Raw genomic sequence first — 23,891 nt, 5'->3', positions numbered from 1 at the left:
TCCTTAGTCAATGGGTGTTGTGAGGCTATATCGGACCAAGACATCCTGTTGGTACTGAATATGCCACTGCCTCTTCCCCTGTGGGCACTGTGGATCTATCTTGCGAATTGGCACCTCAACTTCTAGGGAATGTTCTTCCGGCTCCCCATAGCCCAATACTTGTCCCAACGATCGGTGTGAATAAACAAAGACTGGTGCCCGGCCTCTAAAGTCTGGCAAGATGACAGCCTTCTTCTTGTCTAAACCAAGGAAATTACCACCGTGCAATTTGGTTTCACGTGAGTGCGAGTCTTACTCTGTTATGCATAATAGTGACATCGCGGGTGCGTCTCAGGAGACATCAGTGCACAGGTGTCATGCGCCACACTGTCGCCAGTTTTTCTCACAAGGGACGCAACCTTTTCGCATTCATTCCTTTCCGGTCACGACTTGATGAATAACTCTTCAATGATGGACACGCCAATTGACCCTTCCAGCTTAGCCTCTCCTGAGGCAAATTCATCATCCTCCTTTTCGTCCCAGTCTTCTGCTGCCCACACTCAGCCACAGCGGTTGTCAGCGGCACTGAAGAAAATGGGTTCTAAGCTCGGAGAGGGAACCAAGTACATTTTGATAATCAAGTACTGTGCATTTTATTGAGCCTCTATGAAAGTTTGATGGTTAATCAAAAGTTAACTCTTCCATATTAGAGTCTTTATTGTTTAAAGTGGAAAATAGTAACAACAATGTGAAAGAGTTCCTACTTAAGTATCAGCCTTCCACTCAACTGGATGCGGTTAACCATGCGGTTTACCCCGCGCCTGATAGATGTGGATGAGATCTAGGAGTGGGGATCCCAGAAGGGTAGTGATGGGGGTCCTAAATGTAGCACACAAACCTCGGTTCAGACTTCACCGGATTTCGTTCTGTGAGTGGCGGTTTGTAACCAGAGTGGTCTAGGGACTGATAAGGTGGTGCATCTAGCACCGGTGATCCATCCCATAATTACTCTAGTTAACTCTCCTGCTCAATCGAGTTCACGGGCGGAGGTTTTTCTGAGGTTTTACAATCACATGCAAGTGTAGATGGATGGTTAGTCCCTAGTGAGGGCTCCACACCTTGGTTGTTTTAGGTCTTTGTACCAGCGAGTTGGAAACCTCCATAGAATAGAGTGTCGCCACAAAGATTAATCAATTAAAAGCAGATAATAGAGGTCCTGGGACGATTCCTTTATTTAAAAAAAGAAATGCTAATGTGGGAAGAAAAACAAAAAATATGCCCCCTCAAAATCAGTATAAATAGGCCTCTAAAAATGTTAACTTGGTATTAAAACAACCATCAGTTAAAGCAATTTTGGTAAAGGTTGCTAACGTTCTACCCAACATGGGGAATCAGATGCTTGGGACAAATGTAGGGGGGCAAAGATCGGGGACGGTTGCTCTAATGAAGGCACCTGAAGAGAGGGTGGCGTGCCTAAAAGCTCCGCCGGTGATGGTAATATGTAACATTGAGAGGAGAAAGTGACCGTCTTGGTTCAACAGAGGAAATGTTGTCTGACTGCTTAATAGTAGAAAAAGTCCCCTCAGTGACACAATTGCAGACAGTCACTAGTTGGGCACCTTTAGTAAGTTCTCTAAGGTGTTGTTAGAGAAATGGCTTTGGGCACCAGAGGAGGCAATAGTGATAGGCAGGTCTTTACTGAAACTTTTCCTCTTCTGGGTCATACTCCTTTTGGGGCTAAAGAGGGTAGTTTGCCCATGACTAATCCTGGATTTCTGGTGCGAGGGGGGTGCTCCAACAGTGCAGCAGGTTTATAGCATATTAAGAGGGTGGATGGACAACTACCTGTCCTGGAAACGACCGGCCATAACCATCTAGTATCAAATGTGGCAGCAGGTTTGCTGTTGAAAAATCCTGCTGCGCTGCTCCCCACCCACTCCTGCCGCGCTGTTCCCCACCCACTCATGCCACGCTGTTTCCCACCGACCCAGTGAAGCTGCTTGGTCGCTGGGTTCCCCTACCTCGGGCAGGGTTGGAAGTTGGGATAATTCCCAGAGGAAAAACAACTTCCACAGTTACCTACGGGTTTATCTGCCAGCCTCTAAACTAACATTGCTGGTTCTCACTCACTGACTAGCCGATTGTATACATTATTGGGACTGACTGGCATTTTTGCTGACTGCATGCATCTGACTGACTGAGAAGGTACCTGACTGTGTTCTGTGTTACTGTTTCATTTTAGCATTGTATACATGTTCATTGTTATTCCAGACCTGATGTGGCATGACATGATTTTTACAGATTCCAGAACTAACCATATCACGCCCCACTCTAGATCTTGTGCTTGTTACAGTGCAAACTTTTGGTATTGCCTGGACGAAGAAAATCACTTACTGCCGCCTCCCTTCGGTTGCCACAGTAGAGATTTGAAAGGCCCCTTACCTTGAGGTTCAGATGAAAGCAGTTTGCAAGGGGGGCATTAGCAATATGAGTCACGGCACCAGGTTCTCAGGGAAAAATAAACTGCACACTACGAAATTGGATGCGTAACAAGTGACCGTTTTTTACATTGTAATATTATGACAAAATTGCGACATGTCCTCGTCTAAAAGGAAACGTACCCTAGAGTGTTCAAATCTGTGTTATTTATATACTTCTATGTTGCACCAACACCTCATTCAGCCTTGAGCAGATGATACAGTCCTGGGGAGATGTATGCTCTTTCTTCTTGAAGCATACTCCCACTTGTTCATTATCAGTGTGTATTGCGTCTGCTGCATCTCCCTTGGTCACGTGTCTGTGGTGGTACTCTATCATTCTGTAGACCTGAGGTTTTGAGGGGCAATCCAAGAAAAATACAAACGTAATGCGAAAGAAGTGTACACCGTGAAAGAAAAAAAAACGCTTTATTAATAAGTCGACTGGGAGAACAAACTGCTCTATGGACCTGAACTGTAATTCTCAACTCCATCCAAGAGGGCCACAACATTAATAAAAGAAAATCACATATTAGCATAATTTGTCAGTCTTTCGAATTTTGGGGATATGCTAATACATAATTAGTGCGTCATCACAGGACCTGTACATATTCTTATACATTACATGCCCTGATTGTATAAAACATTTCCTGGAAGGTAACCCTCAACATCCCTTCATGTCATGATCCTGAAGCGTCCCTCCACTCAATTACATCATTATCTGCTGACCTGCAGAAACTATGGCATGCCATTGGTTGGCATCCGCTAATGTACAAGTGCATACATGCCTCAATGCATGTTGGTCCCCCATGAATATACCCAATAGAATTATGAGGGAACAGCAACAAGGTCAGGGGCATGGTTGCAGCCTCTGAAACACCACATCCTAGTTCCCTGATTGGTTCCCTTATTCTTGGCCCCACACCACCTACCTGCACCTGTTTGCTCCCCATCTCCAGTCTTGTATCGTGCCAGCTCTAGGTAGAAAAAAACTTGCAGACACCATTGGTGAAACTGAATTTCTCCTATTTTAATTCTCTTTAACTACTGTACTTGCTGCCAGGCCCTTGGTACCAAGCCCAATGTCCTTCAGATTATCATGTGGGTCTGCACCTGGCATTCGGCTGCAGTTCTCTTCCCATGAGAAACATTTTCTTCTGCAAAAGGTATTTGGATACTTTGGGCTTCTTGGTGTCTCACACTTGTTGAGCTGATTTAGTGTTTATGTGATAGTCAGCAAAACTTACATTCTACGTGAGCAGTGGTCTTTCAAACAACTACAAAATAGCTTCTGTCTAATGTGCCCTGGGCCTACTAAACTATGGCCACCTGTTTATACTGTTATTCATCAATATACGTAACGGTTAAACTCATTACACTTCTAAGTTACGTTTAAAAAAAGATCTAAAAATATTACTCTTGCTGCACATGCACTTTAAATCGTAGTAGCCAGTTACCTATACCTAGTTACCTACTAATTAAAAATACTTCTAGGTTATGTGTTTTCGTACTGGTACTTCCCTGCGCAGCGTTCTACTCCCTGGCGGGGTTGTGGATCAGGTTTAATGTAGGTGTGATATACGTGTGTCATGATGTCACCCTTCATGTTACTTTTGCCATCACTACATAACTTCTTTAGCTTGTATGTGCGTCCCCCTTGTGAGCGTTTTATCTGCTTATTCATATTCTTCTCTTCAATCAGTGTATTGATCGACACTTCTTTGTCCTTCCTGCCCAACTTCTTTTGTAATATCCAAATTCTAGACAAAACCATCGCAAGCTTCCCTCCGCAGCAGGATATTCTTCCAGAGTGCATCCTATAAAGCAGCACCCTCCAGCTACATAATAATCGACCCAGTGGGCAGTATAATTTTCTAAATCAGAAAGTTGCATGGAAAGTGTCTCATGAACCATATCACTTTCGGGAATGGTTTGTGTTTGGATGTGTCTGGGTGGGGGGCATTGCTTACTTATTTTGTCTGTTGCCATTGGCTTGTATTTCACTGGTTCGCACCCCCTCGGCAAAACCTCAATCCCAACTGACATGCATAAAAGGCACTGAGAGCCAATACAGGAATCAGAACCGCTATTTTCATAAGTACTGATAACCACGTGCGTAACCAAGCAAACATTCTCAAACCATTCTTGCTGTGGGATGTATTAATCCACTTATGCTCTGCCCTGCGGCATCACTGTGTCCTGCTGGTGCCGGAATCATCAAAATGGCGCAAACCCTTGTGCGCGCCAAAACCTATGAAAATTGTGCTCTGCAAAGCACACAAAGATGGCTGCCAAATCTACAATGCATGTTGTCAGTGGTAGAACGGAGATCTCACTCCGAAAACATGTCACTGGGCTGCACAACAAGTAAAAATGGAGTGCAGAGTGAAAAGCAGTGCTTGCTGAAAGAAATCCAAAATCTTGCATTTAAATCCTTTTTCTTAGTTGCTGAAGCTGCAGAATTCCGGTACAAAACACCCACAAACATCCAATATTCGTGCTGGGGTGTCACAATTCACTGAATTCAAGAAATCATTGTGAAATTGCAGTATCCTGAAAAGCTGAATTTGTCATAAAAACATCCACAGCCAAAGTGCCTGCCTGTGGGATCTGCCAAAATCTGGGTGTTTTACTCTCAGCCGCATGAATGACTGTTTTCAAAAACCTGCATTAAAACTGTAAGCTTGTGCCACTGAAATCTAATGTCTGAAATCTAAGTGACCTGTTATTGAGAGTAACCTAGGTTGTAACTATTTAAATCCCATGGTTTCGAATCTGGAATCCTTGTTCTAGCTGCTTGTTTTGAAATTGCAAGTTTGTTTTAAACCAAAAAAAAATTAACAGAATTACATTGAATTTAAGCTGGACTGAAAGCCACTAAACCAGTATAACAACTCCCCCCACAGGGGCCAGGCACCTCCCTTCTGCTCTCTCCACCAGGATATCACACCTATGTGATGGTTAAGGGGTGGGACGAGAACTTGGGATGCTATGGGAAGGGGACAATGGACTTCCTCCAACTCAAGGAGATGCTAATTAGGAAGGATCGTAAATGGCCTCTGCCTGAAGGAATTGGGAGGAGATTGCTCCTGAGCTGCAAGAAGAGGAAGGAGGCGGGGACAGACAACCATTTGTTGATTCACAAGGATAAAAAGCACATTTTTAAATTATGGTTTTATACCAAATGTAATTATGTCAAAAGCATGAAACTTCACACGCTTATGCCCCTATACAATGGGCACATTTGTGGAAATTTGATCTGAAATTGGACCATGTGTCCGGACAAAAAAGGCAAAAATCTGCCAGAAGCACACCCAAGATCCTACAGCGACAGGGCTAAAGGTTTCACAGTTGTAAATATGTATTGTACTAAAAGTAGATTTTATGTTCAAAGGAACAAGGGGAGGATTCTATGACTCATAAACCCACATCATCATGGTGACACCCTGTTTTCTCCTCCAATCAAGGGAGAGAGGAGACTCTAACCAATAGCCTGCCTAGGGGACGCACTTAGGATAAGCCAGCATACACACACCCTTTTTCGTAAAGCATAAATAGAGACAGCTGTGGACTTAGAAAAGACACGCATTTTCCCCCACTAACCGATTGCTGGCGGAGCACCCTGCTAGAGGACCATACATCTACCTTGCTCCAGACTCCAGAAATTTGGCAAGCAGAAAGGCCCATTCTATAGCTGAACAATCCCAGCTTGGCCTTAAAATTCCTGAAACCAGAACTCAAACCAGACACCTAAGGGGAACAAAAGAAACTTCTGGGCTGTGCTGTAACTGCTTTCCCGCTAAAAGACTTATTACCAGAATCAAAAGACCCAATCCAGTTGTGCCGTGCTGTGCGGTGATCAGAGAGCCATTGCAGTCCCACTCCAGTCGTGCTGTGCCGTGCAGACCAGAGCGCCTTGCTGCCCAGTCCGGTGTGCCCCGCAGAATTTCTGAGCAGAATCCCTGATCTTGATAGACCAGAATTCCTGAAGGTTCTGTTCAAACAAATATAGTGTGTATCCATAGAATAGGACTGTGTCACCAGCATATGTACTATCCATAGTCAATCCCTATCTCAAATCCATTCTGTCTTGTCTTCAGAACCTGATATTGTTAGGAGTATTTTTGAATTGTCAGAACTTTCTTGCGTTAAGTCTCTCATTTATATTTAAATTCATAAATCATTAGGGCTGTGAACAAATAATTTGAATCCCAGAAAGAAATTCATTATCCACCAGATGAAGCGTCCCTGGCAAGTATTGATGGAGATTCATGTGTGGCATTCTCTTTTTCTATAGTCATAATCTAGCGTAAAGAAATCCCATTTGTCTTTTTAAAGCACCTAACTGTTTTCCATTTTTGTGCCTATTTGAAAAAACGACCTCCACGAAAACGTCCATAACTTCTTCAGCTTTTATGATAGAAACATAATGTAAACACCTGCTTGTAGCTAACATTCTCAGCTTTCCATAGAACCAATAATCCAAATCCATATAGTTACACCCCAGTTGCGATGACCGTGCACAGAAAAGTTTGCCGCAAATTTTATTTTAGGTAAAATTCTGTCACGTGTGAAACAGCTTTCAATTGCACCCGACCTCAGTTTGCTCAGTTTTAAGTTTTCACATTGCTTCTTACTATCAAAGCATTGCTAGTGTTTGTCTGCAACCATATAAAGCAGCTCCCATTAGAAATTAAACAATTTCAGTGATTTAAGCCACATTTAGTGTTTTACCCAATCCATTCTTCCGATAACTTTAAAACCATTTTGACAGCTTGCCAGTCAGCTCTGTTCCTCTCTTGTGTTGCTGGGGGGGAAATTGGGATTGACATCTTGTTTGAATTCTGCATTGCTGAAAACCTGCTATCTCTCCTCTTATCTCTTCACATTACCTATTGGGGGGATTCTGGGGTGTGCAGGGGGAAATGGTAACTATACAGCTATTTGCTCTGAACACACAAAAGTATTATTGCTGTGCTGAATTGTTTTGCTTACTATTACCCCTGGTGATTCAAGAGATTGCTTAGTGTGACATCACCCCATTGGTGATTATTGTATACCCATTAAACCTAGTGTGATTATATTGTGAATACATAAATATTTTAAACTTTGCAAACCAGCCTGATTCCTGGTTCAGTGTGACCGTGGGGGGGAGGGGGTTCCAAGAGAGGGGCGTGATATAAGTGGTACATCGTTCAGAATAAAATAACTTTTAGACACAAATAAATAAGGGTCTCAGTTGTGCATTACACGCTATGCATTGACTTAGGTGAAGTGCCGGATTGAAATCACATACATTGTTTGGTCACTCTGCTCGTTTCTTGAACCATAGTCTTGTGGATGACATGAAAGGCATTGATTCCTTCTGTCAGTGTGCCGTTTGCAGCTTCATTTGCGGTCACATATCTGCAGCAACTTCTTCCCATCTTCGCGCAACCACCACACTCCATGGTTAACAAATCCAGTATGTACCGGATCTGGAGAAGGACCAACCTTAATGCCCTTAATTCCTCCCTTACTGCATTCAGCCCTTTCTCTATCCCATCTGCCAATTGTAACAGCTCGTACCTGTTATTTGTAGCCATTTGGTATTAACTGCAGTCTGAACACTATGGGCGAGCAAGGACGTAAATAATATGGCAGTCTTACTAAATAGCCTAAATTATATAAGGATAGCGTCCATTCGGGTCTGCACTCTGTTGGGACCTGTAATTGTTACTCTTCCTCCTCCACAAGTTCATCAACCGGCTGACGCATGGATGCCTTTCTTCTTCAGTATTTGCAGTGACGCATGGATTTGTCTCTTTTTCAATATATGTAGTGTCGATGGACCTCAACTTTGCAGTGTTTATGTATCTCTTAACAAGGGTGAAGGCCCCTTTTTGTAAGGCTGAATGGTCATTCAGTGGCACAATATGTGAATGGGGCGTGGGTTGGGGAGTGTAGGATGACCAAGGAGCACTGGCCACTCTAGTTCAGTGGTAATTGGGCATATGCTTATGCTTGGGACCCACAGGCCCGGAAATAGCCCATAAGGGCCGTGTTTACGACCCGTATATTCAGCAGCTCAAGTGTCCCCTGGCAGGCAAGATTGGTCCCCACCCTTTGTTTCTGTGAATCTAAGACAAAAAGAATATCCTGCGAGGGCCTTTATGTGTAAAGGCTGCTGTCTATCTATCCAGCGAGGGCCTGGATGTGATCATTCCAAATAGTGTGACATTAATCATTCATCGTCCCTGTTACTTCTTTAGCTAATTTCACCAATTCTTCTGCCCTACTCCCGATTAGCCCTTCCATCCACTGCTTGTTGTGGAATACTGAGGCCTCTATGTGCAGGGGGCTGCATCCTGCACCATGAGAATGGGTGTCCCGTATCATTTACACATGAGACAGTGTGCTGTGTGGTAAATAGCTGCCCCACCTCCCCCTTTCTTTGGCCTTCTGTTTGGTATTCTAAAATGATATGTTTTGTTTCTTCTACCTCTGCCATCTTTTTAATCTTCATTTGTCCTCATAGATCGGGTCTACCTCTCACACTAATTTCACCTCTACCCTGTGTCTCTGAAAAATGGCAGGTGTATAAGACAATGGCCCTCATTATGACTTCGGCGGTAGCCATGCCGCTATTGGCGGCATGGCTGCCACCGAAATTGCGTCCGGGTCCTCAGAATGAGGAATTACCGGGCCATTCCTAGTTCGGAAGGCCCGGTAATTCCTCCCTCCAAGGATCCGGACCCGGTCCTTCCCCATTCCCATTCAGCCCCCATAGGGCTGAATGGGAATGGGAGAGGGAGCAAACAACGGGCCATTACGAGATGGCCCGTTGTTTGCTCCCTCTTCCCCTCGCGGGACCCGGTAAGCACACCTGGTTTGACCAGGCGTTGCTTCCTGGGTCCCGTGAGGGGACCTCGTAATGAGGCAGTATGGGGTAAATGGCGCCGGCACCTTTTACGGCGCTGTTTACCACGTACCGCCAGGGTCGTAATGAGGCCCAATGTGCCATTTCTACTAGTACTCCTGGAGAGGAAGAACTTCGATTTTCCTGTGCTGTGTGGGATGAGGGAGCACACAGAACATGTCTTTTCCCCTTCTCAGCCTACCGCGTTGATACGGTTATACACTGTTTTCCCACGCGGTCTACAAACAGGTTTGGATTAAATGCATCCCTCTTTGTAATAATAATATATAAACATTTCCTGCTACTCTACTGTTATAATGGGGTAAAAGATTTCCGTTCTACGTTAAACCAAAGTAAAGGAAGAACACAAAACAGAAACACAACTATAGATCCTAATCAACATACATTGCTATATCTGTTCTGTTCTAATAATATGCCTCCATTTTGTGTTTCTTCAGAAGAAACGTTAGGTCTCTTAAACAGGCGATAAGAGGATGGAAAAAGTCAATGAAATTTCAACAATACTCCCCTTCACTTGCCCGCTTCTTCCGGGAGAGAGCTGTTGCCATCGTCTTTGCGGACATCGGACAAATGGATCCATGCCCACCTGCCCTCGACCGTCACAGCTTATGGGGTACAGTAGGTAACGGTGTAGAGACCCTCAAATTTGGGATCGGACCGTTTCCTTGTAAAGTCCTTTATAAAGATTATTGCCTGGATAGAGAGGAGGCTGTAACAATAAGTCCTCTTCCTCCTGTTGGGATGGTACTTCTTCGAGGAAGGGGCCGGACGATTTTTTTACAAGGCTGTTGCTCCCGTGAAATATATTTCAGGGAGTTAGTAAGCTGTTTAAGATAACCTTAAGTCATAAGTCATCCCCAGAACCTGCGCAGCGCTGTGCGCATTGTAAATAGTAAGTGCAGGAATGAAAGGCGCATGCATTCTCCTGCCTGTAACTATTTCATGCAGGGTGAGGTGGTGGTCAGAGCCAGGCGTGTTAGATAATACAAATAAAGCAAGAGGCAAACATTGAAGCCAGCTTTTGTGAAGCGTGTCACTAAGTTTTGCAACACTCTCCTTCAGCAGGCTATTTAAGTGCTCTACAACAGAGTTGGCTGGAGGATAGTATGCCGACACAACTTGTATTTGATGCCCAATAAAGATGTTATTTCCCCAAAAAGGTTCTTCACACGTTCGCCAACTCAGAAATAATTGTGCTTTAAAAATGTGGCAGCTGTAAGGAAGGCATGGTATCAAACAGTAAGACAGACACAAGTAATCACAGTTGAAGGGTGTTTATTGAACTTCAACTGGATTTCAAAAATGCCTATCTAATCCTAAATCTAAAGATGGGAGCAAACTATGACCATCAAATAATAATAACACAGTTCTAGTGGTGTCTTGTCAAAATAAAAGGCCCTATACTAATAAACCTATTGCCAATCCTTCGAAATAAAAATAGTGTGGGTAAAAAATTGTATGCAAAAGAAAAGTGTTTAAGAATTGATATGTCAGGATATTCAAGCAGTTGGCTTCCCTTTCCCATGTTTTCAGCACGGGACAAGGCGGCACATTCAAGCTTAGCACACTCCCTGCTTCTCTAGCATGCAGATGCAGTTCAAGACTTCAACATTAGGACCTTCTGTGCCAAAGTCTTTGTCATTCAAATGGTCTCTTATGTCAGAGGGCCTGATGCAACACGACAAAACAGTACAGTTCCTTTCTTCTTAGGATTTTCACTTCTACAACTTCTCGAGTGATTTAATGTTCCCTGCGGGACCCACTTTAACATAAAACCTTCAATTGGTCTCCCTCTGCCGGGCTTAAACTAAATTTGCTTACTTTTGTAAACTTTCTCTATTTCATCAAAATTGAAGACTTTCGACTGTGCGCAGGATTTTGCTTGACACGTGGCAGGACCTCTTCGATTCCAGAACCACTTTGAATCACATTTTTTTGTTCTCTTTCCATTGGTCCCTCTCCGCCAGGCTCGGACCAAACGTATATACTGTTATTACTTCTCAGCTGGCCACGTTACAGAGACCTTCGATTGAGCACCCACGTGGTACCGGACCACTCAGACCAAGGTATTGTAACTTGCTTTAAAGTTCAATCACTTAGCAGTTTAGCTTCACTTGCATCTCTTATCACACACTTCTTAGCAATGTTTGTTCCATTGCTCGCCATACAATGTTGCTGCTTGCCATGTTGGCTTCAAAACAGACCGGTCTTGTATTGGTCTCCCCAACTCACCGGCTGTGTTGCTTTCAGTGAAGCGGCTTTGTATTTGGAGCTGTGGACGGTACCACAGTCGCTGGTAATTCTCACCACCTAGATTATTGACACGGTAGGGCCCCGGGTGTCTCCGGCACACAATTCAGGAGTCTTCAGCCTGGTTTCTTGAGGTTTCAGAAAGTATTGGTTCCTTGTCAAAAAGGTCAAGGGAATTTCCCTCCTTGCGATACCCTTCTGTTTTGCCGCCTTTCCTCTCTTGCTCAGCTGCCATCTCGAAACTGCTGTTTCCTCGTGTGCTTTGCCTCGCCCGGAGAGTGCCCTGGTGCTCAGCCTTTTTATCCGTATGGGAAGTGTAATGGAAGTCAGGTTTGAGTGATTGTCGATAATTGCCTGACCTCGCCTGGCCATAGTATTGGGACATGTCAGGTACACAGCTCTGTTTTTCCTTAGAGCGGGCTGTCGGTGAGAAAGTGTGTTGTAAAAGAGGGGGTATACAGTTCCTTATTATCCTACCGGGTAGGATGGGGTAAAGGTATTACAGGCAAGGGGATACTATGTCTCACCATCTGGTCTCCCACTCCCCGAAGACCATTCACCCAGGAGATCCTTCTGCATTGGTCCACCCCCAGGAACTGGATCCAAAAGCTATGGCCGTGTCCTGACACCTGGATGAGAGATCCCAGGGGACTAGTGGGTGAGACACCTTCTGGTTTCTCACACAGCAGATTTGACATTGTTGTGAGCACATGGACCTTACTCAAGCCTACGCGAAAATGGGCATGCATCTACAATGACATAACAATAAGAATTACACCTGGGTGTCATTTCTATGTAGTCAATGTGCAAATGTCAAAACAGTCCTGATGGACGAGGTAACGTAGATTTTATTGTCTTGAGAATGTGACCTGTGTTATAACGCTGGCACGTCAGACAGTTGTTCACCAATTCAGTCACATGCTCCCGTGAGTTGGGTGTGAACGATTGCTGTTGTATTTCTGTAGGAACATATTCCTTAGAGGTTTACGCTGGGTAATGCAATTGGTCCAGCGCTATGTGGAGCAGTGCCTGGGGCATCACTGGTTTGCCTGTGCTATTCTGTCACCATATGAAATCATTGGGTGATAGGGAGCACCCTCTCCTGGTCCACAGCGCCTGATGGGGAGCAACCCCTGCACATCTTTTAGTTTAGTCACGGACAAGAGTTGTAGTGCTTCATGTGTGGTGTGGGTGGGCGTGTTGTGTCCGAGCATGGGTACTTTGTGTGGTGAGGCATATATTCTCATGTGCCCAATGGCATATACGCCACTTCTTTGGCCACAGCGTCTTTGGATATTACTTCTGACCCGTTGGTATTGGCGGTGCTTTTCACCACCGCTAATACTACACAGCAATTCAGCATATTGTACCGGGTAGCCAGCGCTCCTCCGGAATGCCCTCCTTTTCCATCTAACCAATCCTGAATGTACTGTGAACAAAATGCAGGCCGAGCCAGAGTAAATGGTCACGCATGACCCACTGACATTTCTACTGCTGTTAATGACACCACAAGCTCTGCTGCTTGGGCCAAAAAGTGCATAGGCAACCTTATTTGTGCCCGAATCTTGAATTCTCGCACAACACCACTGCTGCATCTGTATGTCGACACCCCAAGTTCTGATCTATCGTTGACGACCCGTCAACGAAGAGCTTGTGTCCCTCCTCCAAGGCCTCTTTCTGAACCACTGTCTCCCCCTCCAGTTTACCATGCACGCAGTGCTAAGTGCCTCCTTTAATTCCCTGAGTGAATCCATCATATCCTAGGTCCAGACCAAGGGGCCTTTTGCTTTCTGTGCTTCCTTCAGTCACTGAAGAAGGGGTTTTAGTATACATGTAATAATCAAATTCCCTAAGCTTACAATAGTCGCACAATCCCAGAAATTGTTGAATTTCCTTTACTGTGTTTGGTTGTGGAGTGTGCTGTGTTGCTGCTGTCCTTTCTGGGGTGACCTTCATACCCTCTGCTGATAATATCTGTCCCAAGTACACTACTTCCTTTTGACAATATTGCAGTTTGTGTCATGATGCCTACCTCCTAGGAGCCAGGTCCGACCCAGCAACCCCAGAGGCAGGCATCATTTCCCCCAGGGGAGTGCCAGCGGGCCCAAGCTGGGGCCCTTTGGACTCAGTCCTGGCGCCTTAGGCGCCAGGCTCATGTTGGACCTCTGTCCTGGCGCCTTAGGCGCCAGGCTCATAAAGCTAGACATGTGTTCAAGTGTTTTAATGTGCACTTACCTGATGCAGACCATGCTGCCACATCCAGGCCCTCTTGAGGCCTGAATAGGAACTACTTTACCTGTGGGACTACTTTCCACCTGGGTGTGGTCGGGGAAGGATACATACCTGATCGGAGGAAGGATACACACTTGGAACTTCTTCCAAAGCTATTTAAACCACACCCGATGAGCAACTCACGCTTCGCGTTGTTCTGCTCCTCGCAGCTGGACTTCAGCCACGCCTGTCAGCATCCTGGGTCACCTGCAAAGGGAGACAAGAGACCTACCAGCTAATCTGCACCACAGAGACATCACCAACGATCCTGAAAGGGAAGACATCATTTTTAAAAGCATTTCGTTACGATCGCTGCAGCGCTGCATTTCACTCACCTTTCCTGGGTTCCTCCATCTTCAGCAGCGATCATCCGGATACACAGCCACTTCCCAGAGCCTAGAGAAAAATACAAGAATAAGAGGTGAGAGAAGGAAGGGAATAGGAAAAGCTCAGTTTCCTTCTAAGACTTACCTGTTGGGTCATTCCCATTTCATTTCGGGTCTTGCTGCTTCCAAGCAGGACCCCGGCCCCTATGGGGAAAAAAGACCAAGACATTAGATGAGCGAATGCAAAAACATTACCTGAGCGCTCATCTAGGACTTACCAGATCTTCACTGGAACTGCACGTTTCACTTCGGGTCGGCGCCATATCTCCGGCATTCCGAACCCCGGCCCCTATGGGGAAAAGACATCAACATCAGCGCTTTGTTGCAAGAAGTCTCCAAAGGAATCTTCATTAATCACCTGAAAAAAGACAATGAACATTATTATTTAAAGCTTGAACTTTTGAACTTGCAACAGAACTTTTACAGCGCCTTACCAGTATAATCAAGCTTACCTGAACTCCCATCCAACCTCAATCCAGTGAATTAACTGGGTTCAACGCGCCCCTGCGTCAGAAGCAGGATGGAGAGCTCGTCCTTTCAGACCCTAAGGTGAGACTTCACGGGGAATCGTGGAAGGGTATCGTGGAGGGTTGGAAGAGAGTGGGAGGCTTGAGCATAACTCAGTCAGTAGGTAATACTCCCTTTTCACGCACAGGGGAATATTCCTGCGAGCCGGAGAAGCCAGAGTAGAGGGCCCTTCCTGTCCATCTTCAGAGTCCTGCGCTTCACCATTGAAGAAGCATCAGCACTCAAAGCCAGACCTGCGCCTCCGTGGGAATCAGGTGAGCGTTACAGAACGCGAAGCCTACCCACAATTTCCCACCCGGGCGCTATGGAGACTTCCGAGACTGACCAGCTGGCCCAGCTTTTGGGGGAATTACGGGCAGAGGTGCACTCAGCCCACCAGGAGACTAACGCTCTCAAAAGAGAACTGATCTTATCTAAGGAAATAACTGATGACCTAGCCAAAAGGTTATTACAGGCCCAGGCAGGGCACACTCCTTTACCTAATTCCGGAGACATTTCCACATCAATGGGTTTGAGTAACCCGGTACAAATTCATCTACCTCGACACATGCCTTTGGCCCCACCTGAACGTTTTGCGGGGGATCCCAAGAAATATGCCGTCTTTATGAACCAATGTCGTTTACACTTTCTATGCAGACCCGGAGCCTTCCCTAACGACCAGACCAAGGTAGCCTTTATACTATCTTACCTCAGTGGCAGTGCTGCCGATTGGTCTATTCCATTGGTAAATCAGGATGATCCCATTCTCCAGAATTTTCAGGGCTTCCAGGTCAGCATGGAAAGATTGTTCGCTCGACACTCTCAAGGACAGGCCCTTGATAACGAACTGCTATCCTTATGACAAGGTAATCAGGATCTTCTGTCCTACATAGCCACCTTTAACAGACTGGTTGTGGAAACTGGATGGCCAGAAAGCAAAAGGATCACATTGTTTCATCGAGGCCTGCACAGAGAGCTTAAGGATGTTCTAGCTCAGATAGTAAACCCACCCCAGGTCTGCGCAGACTACATTGACTTGGTGGTTCAACTTGATCAGACTTCAAAATAGAAAAGCAGATCGGTTCAAGTATGAAAACCGAGCACCGATCAAAACCCACGCTACCTCCAAGAGTACCGATGTATCTGAACCTATGCAAATCGGTGGTGTTAAAGGACCTTTAACGCAGAAAGAACGAGAGAGAAGGCGGCAAATGCAACTTTGTCTGTATTGCGGGACTTCCGGTCACTTTCTTCGAAATTGTCCAGTTAAACCACTTAAGAAGGTGGTTGGAGCTACTGATAATGAATTAGAGACACCTGATTCGGGAAACGACCTAGCCCGGCAAGTGTAGGGGTCCGCTTGCCGAGCTTGAAAACTAATACTTTGACCTCGCATTTCGTCATGCCAATGGTGCTCGTGGACCCAAAACAGCCTCAGCAGTTGCATGCTATAAAAGCATACATTGACAGTGGAGCTATTGGAAATTACATAGACCGTGTATTGGCTTCCAGGATTAAGCTTCCTCTCCGCCCGAAAGTAACCCAAGATGTCATTACTACAGTAGATGGAACCGAAATAGCCTAAGGGCCTGTAACGCATTCCACTGTTGAAGTGACACTGGTGGGTCAGGATGGACATCGGGAAGCAATTGTGTTTGATGTGATCAAGGCCCCACAATTTCAAGTAATTCTTGGAATTCCTTGGTTAGAAACACATAATCCCAGAATTGACTGGCGAGCAAAGAAGGTAAGTTTTCCTGATTGTGATACAACTTGTTATCCAAGAAATCCAGCTATGGGTCTCGCCACAGCAACTTCCACCCCTGTACAGCTACCGTCAGAATACCAAGAATTCCAAGACGTTTTTCAGAAAGAACAGGCTAACACGTTACCTCCCCATCGGTCTTATGATTGCCAGATCGATCTGGTACCCAATCCTCAACTACCTTGTAGTAGGATTTATGCTCTTACAGAACCTGAGAACCTGCATTTGCGTCAGTATTTAGATCAGTACCTAGCCAATGGTTTTATTTGCCCGTCCAAGTCTCCTGTCTCTTCAGCTCTGTTCTTCGTGCCAAAAAAAGAAGGCGACCTTAGAACGTGTATAGACTATCGCGCCCTAAATCAAATAACGATTAAGAATAGTTATCCTCTGCCCTTGATCCCTGAGCTTATCGACCAGGTGAAAGACGCTTGTGTGTACACCAAGCTAGATCTCCAAGGAGCTTATCACCTGGTGCGCATAAAAGAAGGCGACGAATGGAAGACTACATTCCGCACCAAATTTGGGCTCTTCGAATATCAGGTGATGCCCTTTGGTTTGTGCAATGCACCTGCCGCCTTTCAGTACTTTATGAATGATGTTCTTCGGGAACTTATCGATGTCTGCGTCATTGTTTACATTGACGACATCCTGGTGTACTCTTCTTCAGAATCTGATCACAGAAAACATGTTAGGGCAGTTCTTGAGAAACTGCGCCAGCACAGACTATTTGCAAAACTCGAAAAATGCGTTTTTCATACCACAGAAGTTGAGTTTCTCGGATTCATCCTGACACCTCAAGGAGTCCGAATGGACTCGCGAAAGGTGGACGTCATCCTCAAATGGCCATCTCCAAGCTCGGTGAAGGGAGTTCAGAGCATGCTCGGCTTTGCCAATTTCTATCGAAGATTCATCCCGGAATTTTCCCGAACAGTCCAACCCATCACTGCTCTCCTAAAGAAAAACAATTGCTTGGAATGGACTCTTGAGGCCGAACAAGCCTTCCAGGACCTGAAAACCAAATTCACCTCTGCACCTGTATTGAAGCACCCGCACCCAGATCTCCCGTACATAGTGGAAACCGAGGCTTCCAATTCGGCCATGGGAGCTGTCTTGTCGCAAAGAGACCCAAAAACTAACCAACTACACCCAGTGGCCTTTTGGTCCAGAAAATTTTCTCCTCCTGAAATCAACTACGCAATTACCGATAAAGAGTTACTGGCCATCAAATCTGCTTTCAAGGCTTGGCGTCACTACCTTCTCGGGGCAAGACACACCATCACCGTAATTACGGACCACAGAAACTTACAGTATTTAAAGACGGCCAAAGCTCAATCTTCATGACAACTCCGATGGGCTCTATTCTTTGCAGAATTTGATTTTGTAATTACCTATCGCCCTGGCTGCAAGAATGGAAAAGCAGATGCCTTATCCCGGATTGGCATGGAAGAACCTAATTCGAGCTTAGAACCTGTGCCCATCATACCTGAGCAAAGAATCTTAGGCTTAACTTCATTGCAATCTATTGAGGATATCCAAACGCACGTAAAACAACTTCTAGACTCTTCAACCTTACTGGAATGGAGTCAAAAGGGTCCTCATTACACCCCAGGAGCGGTTGTTTCTGCCAAGTAAAGAATTGCAAGAACTTGTTATTGCCCATCATCATGAATCTTTAATGGAAGGACACCCTGGTATCGCTAAAACGGAGGAAAAAATCAAACGCCACTTCTGGTGGCCTTCTTGGAGAAAAGACATAAAGTCTTTTGTACTGTCTTGTGGAATTTGCGCCCAAAACAAGGCTCAAAAGAAAAGGCCAGCCGGCCTACTTCAACCCTTGGATATTCCACCGGCACCATGGCACACCCTGTCAATGGACTTTATAACAGATCTGCCTCCTTGTGCTGGTTACAACACAATCCTTGTAATTGTGGACCTATTCTCCAAAATGGCCCACTTTATCGCTTTAAAGGGTTTGCCTTCAGCTTCCACCTTGGCCAAGGAATTCCTGGAGAATATAGTTTGCATACATGGTTTCCCTTCCATTTTAGTCTCGGATTGTGGAAGTCAATTTATCTCACATTTTTGGAAGAAGTGTTTCCAACTAGCACAAATAGATGTGCGGTTATCCACCAGCCACCACCCCCAGACCGGCGGACAAACCGAGAGAACCAATCAGACTCTCGAGCAATATCTTCGGTGCATGTTACACCAATCCGAGTTAAATTGGAAAGACATCCTTTGGATTGCAGAATATGCATACAACAATTCAGTGCATTCTGGAACCGGACAAACCCCCTTTTATACTTTATATGGTCACCATCCTCGGACCTCTGATCTAGATCCACCTCTGACCCTGGAAATGCCCGCAGTAAATCATCTGCATTCCACAATAATCCGAGCCTTCAAAGAAGCTGCAACTCATTTACAGCAAGCCAAGAAAAAGTATAAAGAAAACGCTGATTTGCACCGAAGTAAAACTCCTCCTTACCAAGTAGGAGACCAGGTATGGCTAGCAACTAAACATTTACCCCTCAAGGGCCCGCGAACCTTCAATCCCAGATTAATAGGACCTTATCCCATCAAAGCTATAATCAACCCAGTGGCCTTTAAACTGGATCTACCGTCCAACATGCGTATTCTTCCAGTTTTTCATGCATCACTTTTGAAGCCAGTACAACCAGGAACCCGATTGTCCAAGCCTCCAGATCCAGTTCAAATTGAAGGGGAATTAGAATTCGAAGTTAAAGACATTTTAGACTCCAAGGTGGTAAAGTCGAAAATCTTCTATCTTGTTGACTGGAAGGGATATGGACCTCAGGAGAGATCGTGGGAGCCTAGTAACCATGTCCACGCACCTCGATTAGTACAAAAGTTTCACCGGAGATTTCCGAACAAGCCCAAACCCCCGGAGGGAAGAACCTTGGGAGGGGCCTTGAGGGGGGGTACTGTCATGATGCCTACCTCCAAGGAGCCAGGTCCGACCCAGCAACCCCAGAGGCAGGCATCATTTCCCCCAGGGGAGTGCCAGCAGGCCCAAGCTGGGGCCCTTTGGACTCAGTCCTGGCGCCTTAGGTGCCAGGCTCATGTGGACCTCTGTCCTGGCGCCTTAGGCGCCAGGCTCATAAAGCTAGACATGTGTTCAAGTGTTTTAATGTGCACTTACCTGATGCAGACCATGCTGCCACATCCAGGCCCTCTTGAGGCCTGAATAGGAACTACTTTACCTGTGGGACTACTTTCCACCCGGGTGTGGTCGGGGAAGGATACATACCTGATCGGAGGAAGGATACACACTTGGAACTTCTTCCAAAGCTATTTAAACCACACCCGATCAGCAACTCACGCTTCGCGTTGTTCTGCTCCTCGCAGCTGGACGCTCACCGTGTCAGCTCCTGCATCTGGACTTCAGCCACGCCTGTCAGCATCCTGGGTCACCTGCAAAGGGAGACAAGAGACCTACCAGCTAATCTGCACCACAGAGACATCACCGACGATCCTGAAAGGGAAGACATCATTTTTAAAAGCATTTCGTTACGATCGCTGCAGCGCTGCATTTCACTCACCTTTCCTGGGTTCCTCCATCTTCAGCAGCGATCATCTGGATACACAGCCACTTCCCAGAGCCTAGAGAAAAAGACAAGAATAAGAGGTGAGAGAAGGAAGGGAATAGGAAAAGCTCAGTTTCCTTCTAAGACTTACCGGTTGGGTCATTCCCATTTCATTTCGGGTCTTGCTGCTTCCAAGCAGGACCCCGGCCCCTATGGGGAAAAAAGACAAAGACATTAGATGAGCGAATGCAAAAACATTACCTGAGCGCTCATCTAGGACTTACCAGATCTTCACTGGAACTGCACGTTTCACTTCGGGTCGGCGCCATATCTCCGGCATTCCAAACCCCGGCCCCTATGGGGAAAAGACATCAACATCAGCGCTTTGTTGCAAGAAGTCTCCAAAGGAATCTTCATTAATCACCTGAAAAAAGACAATGAACATTATTATTTAAAGCTTGAACTTTTGAACTTGCAACAGAACTTTTACAGCGCCTTACCAGTATAATCAAGCTTACCTGAACTCCCATCCAACCTCAATCCAGTGAATTAACTGGGTTCAACGCGCCCCTGCGTCAGAAGCAGGATGGAGAGCTCGTCCTTTCAGACCCTAAGGTGAGACTTCACGGGGAATCGTGGAAGGGTATCGTGGAGGGTTGGAAGAGAGTGGGAGGCTTGAGCATAACTCAGTCAGTAGGTAATACTCCCTTTTCACGCACAGGGGAATATTCCTGCGAGCCGGAGAAGCCAGAGTAGAGGGCCCTTCCTGTCCATCTTCAGAGTCCTGCGCTTCACCATTGAAGAAGCATCAGCACTCGAAGCCAGACTTGCGCCTCCGTGGGAATCAGGTGAGCGTTACAGTTTGTCCTTATGTACCTTGTATCCCTTTTCTGAAAATGGTAGTAGTGCAACCAAATCCTCCTTACATTGTTCCTCTGTTGGAGTGCACACCAAAAGATTATCAATGTATTGTATCACTGTGCTGTGCATCTGCAAGTTACTCAAGTCCATGTGTAAGACCATGGTAAAAACCCTTGGGGATTCACAATACCCTTGTGGTAAACATGTGTGTTGGAACCTGGTTCCACGATAGGTAAACGCGGTGAGATACTGTGAATCTGGATTTAATGGAATTGAAATTAATGTGTTTTTAAGTCCATCATTGTAAAATAACCTGCTCCAGTGGGAATGTTACACAAGATGATGGCTGGATTGGATACCACTGGAAACTCCACTATGGTATTCAATTTGCGGAGATCCTGGAACATCCTCCATAATCACGCCTCTGCTTTCTTGACAGGGTATATGCTGTTCTAAGGGGATTCTGAAGTCTTGATAACAGCCTGTTGCCACAGATCCAATATTGTTTCATATATTCCCTCGTCTGCCTCTCTTGATGAGGAGCTACTGTTTTACTTAGGGTAATATTGCTTCTTCTTTTAACTTTATGCAGACTACTCCTGCCCCTTTCAGAAATTCTACATCATGGTGGCCACTGGTCCATATATTTATATTTTTTCTGGTACCTTGCTCAAATCTGCTTGTGTGTGTCGATATGATGCTCATAATGTGTCCTCTGGGGGACCTCTATGTATTCTACCATCACCTGGAATGATAAGCATATCTAAAATATGAGTACCCCCACAAACCTCTCCTTATAGTCTGCAAAAAGTTCTTCCATCGGTCAAGTCCGTCAAACGTTGTGCTGTGTCAGTGCACAAAACCGTGCGCCACTTTGTTCCCTTGTCATCCGTGCCTTGTAAAAGTACCATGTTCTTCTTCGCGAGTGCTGCTTCGAAGTGTATAGTGATCACGGTACTTAACACTATTTCCATCTGTACTTCTGGTCGAAATAGAAATTCAGCGGGCAGTCTAAATGTGTGTACTTTGAGGCCTATGGGCATATAGTGCATTATAAATAATAAACAAAACTAAACTTGGTCCGTGGCACCGACCCCAACAAAACGTCCTTGTCCTCTTCACTCCCTGTTGCTCTACCATCATCATCATCATCGGTGGAATCATGGTCTACCGCCCCTCTTGGGAGGTCAGCATCTGAACATTTCTTACTAATGAATTTAAACAAAATTTATCCCGATGTCCATTCATCTAGGGTATTATAGCAGAATGCTCCTCCTCCCTTTTCCACACTGCCTTTTCTACCTCCTTCACTGCTTCTTTTAACATGTCCTCAATCTGGCGGTGTGCCGCCTTCTATTTCGATGAGTCACATGGTTTTACCTAGATCTGTCAGACTGTGTGTCTTAATACCTGTGGTCCTTGTGTTGCTACCTCCCCTTCTTTTCCTTACTCCCCCTTCAGTGTCCTCTGCTGGAGATACTCGCCGCAGGGGCTGGGCCAATGGGACCATACCAAGGTCTGCACATGTGATAGTTTCTGTGGGAGGTGGCTTATTCTCTTCCCCAAACCTGTTCTACAGTGCCAAAATTCTCGGTCTACTGTCATTTCTTCCCCTTGTGTTTAGATCATAAATAAGAATACATGCGTCAAACTATGTCACTCTCAAATGTGCCTTTCCTAGGCCGTGCTTTAAAGCCCTGCAGTGCCTGCAGCCATTCAAAATAATATGTAATTATTTAATCTCACTATTGTGGCAGTTTTGTACAAAGGTGCTCCAAGGGAGTCTCCATTATTCTAATTGGTTGTCAGTTTAGGTCCCATTTTTGGAAAAGATGTCAATCGAAATTCTTTTCACTTGTATAAGGCGCAAAGAATATTTCTACTAGAACACAAATACAAAACACACCATCACCTCAACACATCACACCACACTCTTTTTACTCTCCCAGCTCCACACTTCTCAAACAATCCATATCATCCTGTCTTACACAACCCTAGGGCCACACTCTTAAACACATTATACTCCTTCCACAAATACTACTCGCGTACAATTCAATACTATATACAGGTGTTGGCCCCCCTCGTCGGGTTGACACAATATCTCTAAATCCAAGCTGCACTGTCCTTTTTATTACTTCTACTCATTGTACATCCTTTTCTCTCATGAAGATTCCACAGCACTTCAACTACAAATGACGTCACCTTTCCTCGATCAAAAAGAGCTAAAATGAGGAGATCCCGTACACGCTACTATGACATTCATATTACTAATCAAAAATAATAATAAACAATGCCTCCTTTCCTCTAGGAGGAGATTTCTTACAGCACTACTATGGTGTCGGTTTTCTAATAAATTCAAAATTCCATCATACTCCACCTCAATACAACAACATATAATAATTTCAAATACTAAAGCACATGCCTGCTGCTGTGCTTTTCATACACTGGTTCTCACGTGATCTGAGATCAAAATCCTCTTGGTGCTGAGTCGTTCCTCACCGGCCTGCACTTCCTCTAGTCGCAGTCGGACCCCCGGGATCATGCACTCAATTCGGGAGCTCTGTCGTCTACCGGACCTCCTCAAGAGTGCACTTTATCTGGTCTCGACAGGCCACACCGCTCTTACCCGGAATGGGCAGAGAGCACTCAACCCTCCGAGAAGACTGGATAGCTCGCTGGGGCCTCCAAATGTAGACCGTTCTTCAGGGGTGATCCAAGGAAAATGCAGAAGTAATCCAAAATGTGTATACCATGAAAAACACAGCTTCATTAAAGCAGGCGACTGGGAGAACAAACCGTGAACCTGAACTGTAATACATTCTGAACTCTGTCCAAGAGGGCCACAGTATTTATACAAGAAAATCACATATTAGCATAATTAGTCAATCGGCAGTAGGATGACGTTTCTCCTACCAGTTCAAAGTGGGC

General features: G+C 45.4%; 1 protein-coding gene across 1 annotated transcript in view; it reads left to right on the top strand.

Annotated features, from left to right (window-relative positions):
- Window positions 1–23,891, top strand: part of TMEM128 (transmembrane protein 128) — a 150,617-nt gene that overhangs the window by 120,144 nt on the left and 6,582 nt on the right. The gene's annotated exons all lie outside the window — the stretch shown is intronic.

The sequence above is a fragment of the Ambystoma mexicanum genome, chromosome 6q, assembly GCF_040938575.1.
Source record: "Ambystoma mexicanum isolate Mex_15411 chromosome 6q, UKY_AmexF1_1, whole genome shotgun sequence".
Classification (NCBI taxonomy): domain Eukaryota; kingdom Metazoa; phylum Chordata; class Amphibia; order Caudata; family Ambystomatidae; genus Ambystoma; species Ambystoma mexicanum.
The sequence above is the reverse complement of the archived record's forward strand: the minus strand, read 5'-3'. Positions and strand labels throughout refer to the sequence as shown.